The sequence below is a fragment of the Nelusetta ayraudi genome, unplaced genomic scaffold, assembly GCF_046127955.1.
Source record: "Nelusetta ayraudi isolate G7.1 ecotype Tasmania unplaced genomic scaffold, CSIRO-AGI_Nayr_v1 ptg000063l, whole genome shotgun sequence".
NCBI classification, from domain to species: domain Eukaryota; kingdom Metazoa; phylum Chordata; class Actinopteri; order Tetraodontiformes; family Monacanthidae; genus Nelusetta; species Nelusetta ayraudi.
In genome coordinates, this window is record NW_027466113.1 from 2,265,001 (window position 1) to 2,273,770 (window position 8,770).

General features: G+C 42.5%; 1 long non-coding RNA gene across 2 annotated transcripts; it reads right to left on the reverse strand.

Moving 5' to 3' along the window:
• Positions 1-2,218: 2,218 nt before the first annotated feature.
• LOC142898293 (uncharacterized) lies at positions 2,219-6,754 on the reverse strand. Of its 2 annotated transcripts, XR_012928562.1 has the most exons (4): positions 6,283-6,754; positions 4,353-4,406; positions 3,325-3,511; positions 2,219-2,615 (listed from the first exon to the last, which is right to left on the reverse strand). It is a non-coding gene; the product is annotated as an uncharacterized LOC142898293 (long non-coding RNA). The 2 variants fall into 2 exon arrangements; XR_012928561.1 differs by having other exon boundaries at positions 3,325-4,406.
• Positions 6,755-8,770: the final 2,016 nt, after the last annotated feature.

Consider the following 8,770-nt stretch of genomic DNA (forward strand, 5'->3'; position numbering starts at 1 on the left):
CTGTCGATGTTTCTCAGTCTGTATGAGAGAAAAGGATGGAGTGGATCAGGTTAGATGGAGGCTAATGATTCCCTGAGGCGACCCCTGAAGGAAACAGCTCAAAAGAGGAAAAAGAGGAGGAGGAGGAGGAGTAGGAGGAGATGTGTTTTTCATTCATATGATATCTCTATTCATCAGTTTATGCTAAACAAAACAACAACAAAAAATCCACCCTGATGGCATGTTCTGTCCTTGCAGTCATAGAAAATACGACGGACGTCCATTGCTCACTGACTATGGTAGTGTTGTGTTTGGATTCATGCAGTCCATCTGCTCCTCACAATACCGCAAAGTAGATTTACATACACAATGATGCATTGATTAGTGAACCCAGTTCAGGAAATGCGCTCATTATTACTGTGTAATATCATTTACTGCCAGTCAGCTGAACTGATACAAGGACACAGCAGTAGGGCCATATTTTCAGAGGTAAAGGACAAATATTATTTTTTACAATATCCTGTGAACGCCTCGTATTACACCCACTTCCTAGACTTTCCAGCCTGGTACAATTAGTCATTCAAAAAACCACCTGGAAACTGCTCTGTCCTCTGTTTATAGTGTTGTAAACACTCAATTTCATTTTCTGGTTGTTTGGGCTCTTTTATTATCATTATTTTGCCTCTATCCTTGAAATGTTTTGCAGGGGGCAAGAACATGGTGGCTGTGAAGTGGAGTCTGAGAACATAGAAAGACAAAAACAAAATTGTGAAATTTTTAGTGGCGCAAGAATAAGAAGAGAAGTGAATGGACGTTGTTATTCAGTGGCTTATTTACAGGCTAAATACACTTGTTGCTGTTGTTGTTGGATAAAGCTAATCTTGCATGAGGTAGAGCCATCAAAAATAACCCGATATAACACAACCCTGACTGACCAAAGTGCAATTTTGTTAAAAGAGCATTAATAAAATAAATACACAAAATGCAGCAAAAAGAATATGATTTTATACTCTTATTTATTTTTTATTTTTTCAAAAACAGTAAAGTATTTGTTTTAGTAAGAAAAAAAGTGTTTCCGTAAATATGATGAGTAACATTTAGTAAAACTGCATTCATATTGATCAGACTAATTACATTTGTAATCACATGACGTTGTTCACACAATGGTCTGTCTTATTTTTCCACACAGAATGAAGTATTCCAGTCATAAAATAGCACAAAAAATGATAACAATTTATTTGCGTGTTTGCTTTTGACCATTATTAAGAAATTCTAGTTTAAAAGGGCTACAGAACACTTTTTTATTGTATTTCTAACAACCACAATTGTCGCAGTTACTTTTTTGCTTGAATCTTGCTTTAGCTTGAGTGAATGGTGTCATTTCTCGGCAATGTAGCAAATCACTCGGACAAACTGTACAATCATTCGACTTGGCAATATGAGCAGCGCCGAGAATTACGGCGACATATGCCGCTCGCAAAGTGCACGAGTGGAGAGTAGTAGCGGGGAGTGGCACCACAGACGGGGACAGATGGACATTTAACAGGCAGATGCTTCAGACGTTGCCCCGGTTCAACGCAGCACACGGGACATCCAAGGAGTTCCAAGTCCGGCCAAAGCAGGAGTGTAAAATGCACGATACGGGTGAAAGAGATTCCTCTCTCCTCAATTTTCTTCTTCGAAGGAAGCTGTGTGTCGTCCGCAGGAACCAACTACAATGACATAATATTGGCGCTTTGTAAACTTAACAAAATAAGGACAGAAATGGTCCATCACTCGATGACTTGATTCTCCCTGACACCCAGCAACACCAACCAATGTACCACGAGCCCTTCATATTGTTTTTGTTCACAAATGTTTCTGCTGTGGTCTTACTGTTACAGAGGAAGGGACATTTGAACCTGAAAACAAAAACCAAGTTAGCATGTAACATGATGTCAAATCAAAAATACACCCGTCCCCTAATTCCTTTAAATCTTCCATCTAATTTCAAGAGAATAAAAGGTTTTAATTTGTGTATTTCAGCTTTCAGGCACTCAAGTCACAATGTTTATAAGAAGGAGAGTATATCAAATTATTGAAACTATATAATCTTAGGAGGAATGTAGGCATATTAATAATTGTAAATCATAAATTTGATGGCTAAGTATTGTTGTAGGATTGACAATAAAGCTACCTTCAACCTTAAACCTTGTAACATTGGATTTTGTTCATGATGACAAAAAAAAACAACAAAAATTCCCGTAAAAATGCACGACCTTAACTAACCTTTGTTGCACATTAGCCCGTTGTGCGTGTTGTTCGGGTGGTTGGGAGACACCACTGCTGGACTAGTAGAACAGACAACTTGTAGCCGCCTCTTTCTTCTCTCCAGTCCAAACCTTTTCCTTTCTGTCTGTGGGAACAGTGATGAGAGAGGAAGAGAAACAGCATGAAACTGCCTACAGATTGAATTATGTATGCCTCCATCTGCTGACAGAGGACAAGTCTGTCAGGCCTCCTTAATGTCAACCGCACACAGAGATACATACACAGCTCACTTTACTTGCGCGCGCCCCATAGTTCATTCGCTCGATGCACCTATAACAAACACGATCCCTCAGGTGAAGCAGCTCCATTCGCTGCATCGTTCAGTCCTTGAGGATTTGGCAGATTTAAGGGCAAACACGAAGCGTGCATCACTGTTCCCACCAGGATTCGTGTTACTGACTTTCAGCATGTAAGTTGTCTTGCCTTCACGTTTTGGTACAGTCTTGTGGCTCAAAGTGGCTGCATCATTATTAAACGTAAAAGTTCTTAAAAGCCCAGTGTGCAAAATTTGATGATGATTGATTTGATGATTTTGACCGCTTCCACATCCTCACGTGAACCAACGAAGGAGAAGGTGAATGAGGTATCCAGGTTTGTGTGCGCAGGCCACCGTAGCTCCCTGGCAAGCTTGGGAGAGGGACGGGGAGTGAAAAAGTGCTGCAATCTAAGATGTAACTACTTGATGTTGCTGTTTCTTCTCAAAATCTCCAAATATTATACACTTAAATTTGATCTTCAAGGAACCAAACAGCCAGTCTGATGCACACTGTAAGTACTTTTGACATGTACACACCCGGCCCGTCACCTGTGATCTCCACCCATGTTATTTCCAATGGCTGTACAACATACGTCTGTTGCACGTGTGGAGTAGCAGAATCAAGACTACTCAACTCTAATAAAGTGTATTCCATAATGTACAACTTCTATGTGTGTGTGTGTGTGTGTGTGTGTGTGTGAGATAGGGGGGGAAGAAGTGCTTGGTGGGAGTTAAGTGACCTTGCTGATACCGCACTGCTGCTTATGAATGCAGCTCACCTGTTCTGTGGTCAAAGTCCAGATACATACAACAGCATGCAGTTATTTGCATTTGTCAGTTTTACACGAGCTTGAGCGGGACGCAGACTTGGAGGTCACCGAGACGACTGTGTACCGCCATCCTCCCACCCGGGTGGCAGAAAGCTGAGAAATCACTCACACGGTAATCGTCCCCGGGGTTATCGACCTGGAGATCCAGAGCGAGAGCGAAGACAGAAAGTATAAGCGAACACTAAGAGAACCTCTTAGCGGGCTTGATAAGGTCTCAAACAACCTTGTGAATGAATAGTGCACAAGCTGCTCCCTTCCACTCGACAAAACGCCGCCTATGAGTTGAAAGCTTAGGCAGTGTTGATTATAGACCCACATCAACTTTGAAAAGGGGCCACTAACATATTTCCTACCTAAACCAGACCATCTGGCTAGAGTGCACACGCTTTAGCCCGAATGCTCGCACAGTCAATTTACAGAATACATTATTAAAATAGCTGTGTCCTCATATGAGCAGATGTGCGGTTTAAGCATAATGGAGCAAGAAGGGGAGGAGCTCTTGCTCTGGTTCTCCATCTCAACATTTTTATTCATCATCCTCGCAGGTTTCAAATAATGTGAGCTGATTGGAGTATATACCATATAATTATACAATTAGTATATATAACAGACCATGTGAGCACCCACAATGGTGCATAGTATTCTGATTCTGATTTGCCAGACACAGGGGAAGGCTGGTGGAGTGCCACAGATGTCAGTGTATTTTGAAGTGTAAAGTAATAAACTGTATGTAAAATTATATAATATTTATTTGTGCACAAAAAAGTCCCTCCAATGATGTGTATGGATCGTGTGTAGGTTCTAGCTAAAACATGTAAAAAAAACAAAAAACAAAAATATACACACATACAATACATACATACATGCAGATGGTTAGCCACGGATGGACAGGTTCAGGGCACTGTCACAGTGTGACACTAGTCTAGCTTTCCATCTCTGCGTTATGTTCTTGTCTCTGGCTGTCACTGGTTACTCACGCAGTGGCAGAGTAGGCTGATGGTCCCAGTTGTCACAGTTGGACAGGAAGTGATCTGTGAACAAATCAGACAACTAAGTGCTGCTAAATAATGAACAGTGAATGGGAGGTTGTTGAATAGCAACAACACAGCCCTTTCGTGATTGGCTCCCAACAATCAGTGTTCTGTATTCTTGATTCTTCTTGGATGATTCAGCAATTTATCAAATGACTGCCAGATGGCATGTTGTAACAAAAAAAACAACAACAACAACAACAAGAAATCAAATTTTTTTGTCAAATTCCTATTCCTATAATGTTTCAACGGGCAGGAGAAGGCACCTCAAACTTAAAGGGGACCTATGATGCTTTTCCACTTTTCTGAGCTTTAAAAACTGTTACAATGTTGAACTCTATCGTCAAACGATCTCGATATCGTCAAATAATGACGTTCATGCGTTTGGACGTGAGCCCTGCAAATTGTTGGGCATGGTTCTGATGGTTCACGGAGATTTTTTCAACACTGGGCACGGGATTACGTAATTGTGTGCCGGATCTCCTTTCATGGCCAAGCTCCGGCATCCTCTCGGACTGGTTCCGCCCTCCCCCGCTCTTCCCCGGAAGTGATTCCGCAATGCGCTGCTCCAAGAAAAATTGGGAACAAGGGAAATTGAAAAATATAAAATAAAAAATACCGAGCGACTACCGAAGCACCAAGGACCACAAGCCCTGTTAAAATGTCTCGCAAAAATACAAAACAACAACATGGTCCGTACACAAAGTAAAATATATTTCCGGGGACACGGAAGGCACAAAAAACGTCCAGGGACCCTCGGTCCGCCTCGCGGCCGTAACTCAGCCCGCGCCGGGTCCGTACGAAGCTGGATTAGCCGCTAAACAGCTGCTAAAGGGTGAAGCCTTCACGACGGTAAGTGTTTAAATTGTGCCTGTTTCGTAAAGTTTGCAGTTTATTCTTCACTCCCGCACCGGCAAACTGAGGAAGTGAGGCTCAGCAGCTACGAAGAGTGTGACCCCGGGTGGGGGCGTGTACCGGCAAGGCTGGGGTGGAGTGAAGTGAAACAGAGCATTTTCGCAGGACGCAGTAAATACGAGGAAACGAGCCGCGAGATACGCAAATCTAAAAAGCTTTCAGCGCGGAAAATCGTGCGTTGCTGCTCTGGAGGGGCCAGATATCAAATACAAAAGCCCGAAAATTTGTATAATAGGTGACCTTTAATTCTAATTTCAAATGAAATACAGCTGTACTGTATGTACAGGCCATGTAAGCCCAACTTTTCTATTTCATGTAATTGAGTTACATACAATACAAAACCAAGTTTGCCTCATTCAGGAGGCATGACAGGGTCATTTTAGGAATTAAGTCCCCTAAAGAAGAGAATGTAAGCAAGTATACATTGTTCAATAGCAATATACAATTCTATAATTGTCAATATATGTTTTTTGGCATGGCTCCAACGCCATGCAGCACTTACAGAGAAGGTGGAGCTGTGGGAGGGAAAGAAGGGAAACCAGTTGAGCTTTTTCTGTATTTCATCGGTTTTGTTCAGAGAGTGTTTTCCCAACAGTACATTTATCCTGTGTGATCATGGGGATGTACAATAAAAAGTGTTTCTATGATTCCCCATGACAACTGCAAATATGCTTGTTATTTTTCTTCTTTCTTTCCTTTTTTTCCAGTTGTGGGCTTCTCAGCTCACCCTCGGAGCCATTGGTCTCTGCACAGTTTGCTTTCATTAGGCTGCGGACAGCCGCGGATGAAGACAAGCAGGAAGTAGCACGTGTCACTCACTCTGCAGTTCATTTCTCTGGTATGATTAGAGGAGCAACTGTACCCTCTTCAGCTCAAAGGGAAGGTCAGACAGGAGCCTCCCACTGCACTCAGACACCAGGGATAACAAGGGGAAGACGACTCTATTATGCGCCTTGCCTACCAGCTCTCAGGAGCTTCACCGGGATGCACGCATGACAGCAGCCAGCGTCAGATCGATACACAAAACGCAGGAATCCTCGTAAAACGAATGGACCATCGAGCAACAACCTGAAATGGAGGAATAAATATTAAAGTCAATGCATGGATCCTTTTGCAAGTGGCATTTGGAAGAGGAGAGGCGAGAGGGCAATCAGTCTTTGTTCTGAAATAGTCCCAGGTGTCAATTGCAAAGCCATGAGAGCGGCTCGCTAATGAAGTGCAGAGAACTGATGGGCCCCGTCACACAATCAGTGAACACGCTTTGTTTGAGAGGACAGGCTTTAAGAAAGATGACAACTGCTATTAAAAAGGGAACAAAAAACAAGGTCCCAAGACTTTCCAGTCCCCTGGGAGACATTCTGCTATCTGGTGTTAATTCATTAAGTAAACATCGCAATGTGTTCATGAAGGGTTGTTTTTATCATTTTTTTTTAAATCTTAACTGTTTCATCTTCCAAACAATTAAATCTCAAGTCAAAGTCCCTAATTACTTCACAGTCACCAGTGATGCTATGTATATCCCAAGAGTGTGAGAGGACTAGCGCTGCCAACAAGGAAAACAGGCTGCTGGGCAAGTCACAAAAATGACTACCTCACGGTTAAAAACAGCAGCGTTGCAGAGGGTTTGCTGTATGTTAGCGGCGGCTCTGAGTGCCAGTGGAGGAATTAGATTCATAATAACCGTGGGGAGCATGATGGCAGAATTAATATGTGTACGTGCGGTTAATATGTTTTTGCATGGCAGCCCCGTGCCATTTAGCATAACCACTCCAAGCAGAATTGAACAATAGCGCGAACACCAGGGCACAAAATGTTCTATTCAAGGGGCCATTTTTCAATGCCAGTCTAAGAAGGTTTCTAAATGACACTTTAATACGCCTCTTATTAACAAACAGTGTGAGCAACTCAAGACAGGACTTTGAGAGCTGGCGATGGCAGTGTGGAAGGGGCAGCTAGCTTCCTCGCTAGTGGCTTATTGCGGAAGGGTACTTCATCCCCAAAGAAGTAACTCATCAAGCATCACTCCTTAAACAGTTTGGCACCATCTCCCTTCTGAATGTGAATGGCGAGATATTCCTTTGAATCCTAGCAGGTAGAATTACCACCATTTTGCTGTCGAACGATTATATTGATACCCAAGTACAGAAGTTGGGAATGTCAGGAGTCCCAGGGTGTACCCAAGTCTGCAAGTTGCCCAATTTGGGATCAATAAAGTACATCTATCTATCTATCTATCTATCTATCTATTCACAAAATCACAAAAGTCCTCATAAGTCATCAAGCAGTCTGCTTATGCTGTGGCACGGTTCAAGGGGTCAACCTGGTCACACGGAGGAGAACATGGTACTGGTGACCAAGTACAGCACCAACAATCTCTAGGCCAACTCTGATGGACTACTAACGGCAACACTAGGCAAGCATAACCTGAAACATCTAGCAATAAGAAACTTTGAAATGACACGTCTTACCATGTCTTATGTCTTTTGGGTGCCCAATGAACTGTCACAAAAAGTTTTGCAATGTCCTCAGCTGTCAGTTTGGTGCGTTTTCTAAGTGTTCTGTCTTTTTGACTTTAACCAGGACCACAATGCTCAGGGTGGCCGATGGATGTTTTTGTGAGGCTGCTTCGTCTGATATGAATATTCCGTCAATTTTGTAGTTTCCCCGTCGAACAGTGGTCTTAGATGAGCTTTTGATAGATTGTAGGTAATGCCACCAATGGAGTTGACCATGGATTCCCTGGCTTACAAATTTTTTGGTGCGCCATAAATCCAGGAGGGTGATGTTTGCTGTTTGAAATCCTGATGTGAAACAAACAAACAAACAAACCCTGGTGCACCAAAAACTTGCCTCCAAAACTACTGCATAGACGCTAGGCTGCTCTGTGCTTGTTTGTGCCTTGAACAGGAAAGTAAATCAGAAAGTGGCTGCAAATTCTGGTCAATAGACACTATTTAGAATGTGTCATATCTCTTTATAAGTTTTGGTGCATTTGACGATACATGAAAGAAGAAATGAAAGGAGTCAACTTCACTCAGACTCCTTCATGTCAAATCCTAATGTTCAACTCTGGGGTTTCTTCCTTCAGACAACGGTAAAACTGCAGGCAACACGACGTTCACATTTAACTTATTTATTATTAGCGAACTTCTCATGCATAAAATGTTCATAAAGTTTTAATTCTACGCATTTAACAAAAGTTGGGAAAGAGAAAGCTGGTTAATTATAGATAAGGACAGAGTTTACATTTTCAAACAATCCGAGGGCCGAGCACACCCACAATAAAGCACAAAGACAAAAGCACTTATGCACAGAGGCATGGACATGTTCACTCTCTCCACTTTCCAGAGGCGCACGCACGTGCACACTACAAAGACACACTCAAATAGACACACAGAGTGCACTTTCATCTTAGTGCAGTCACCTCCTATCATTCTAGCCTTCCCCTC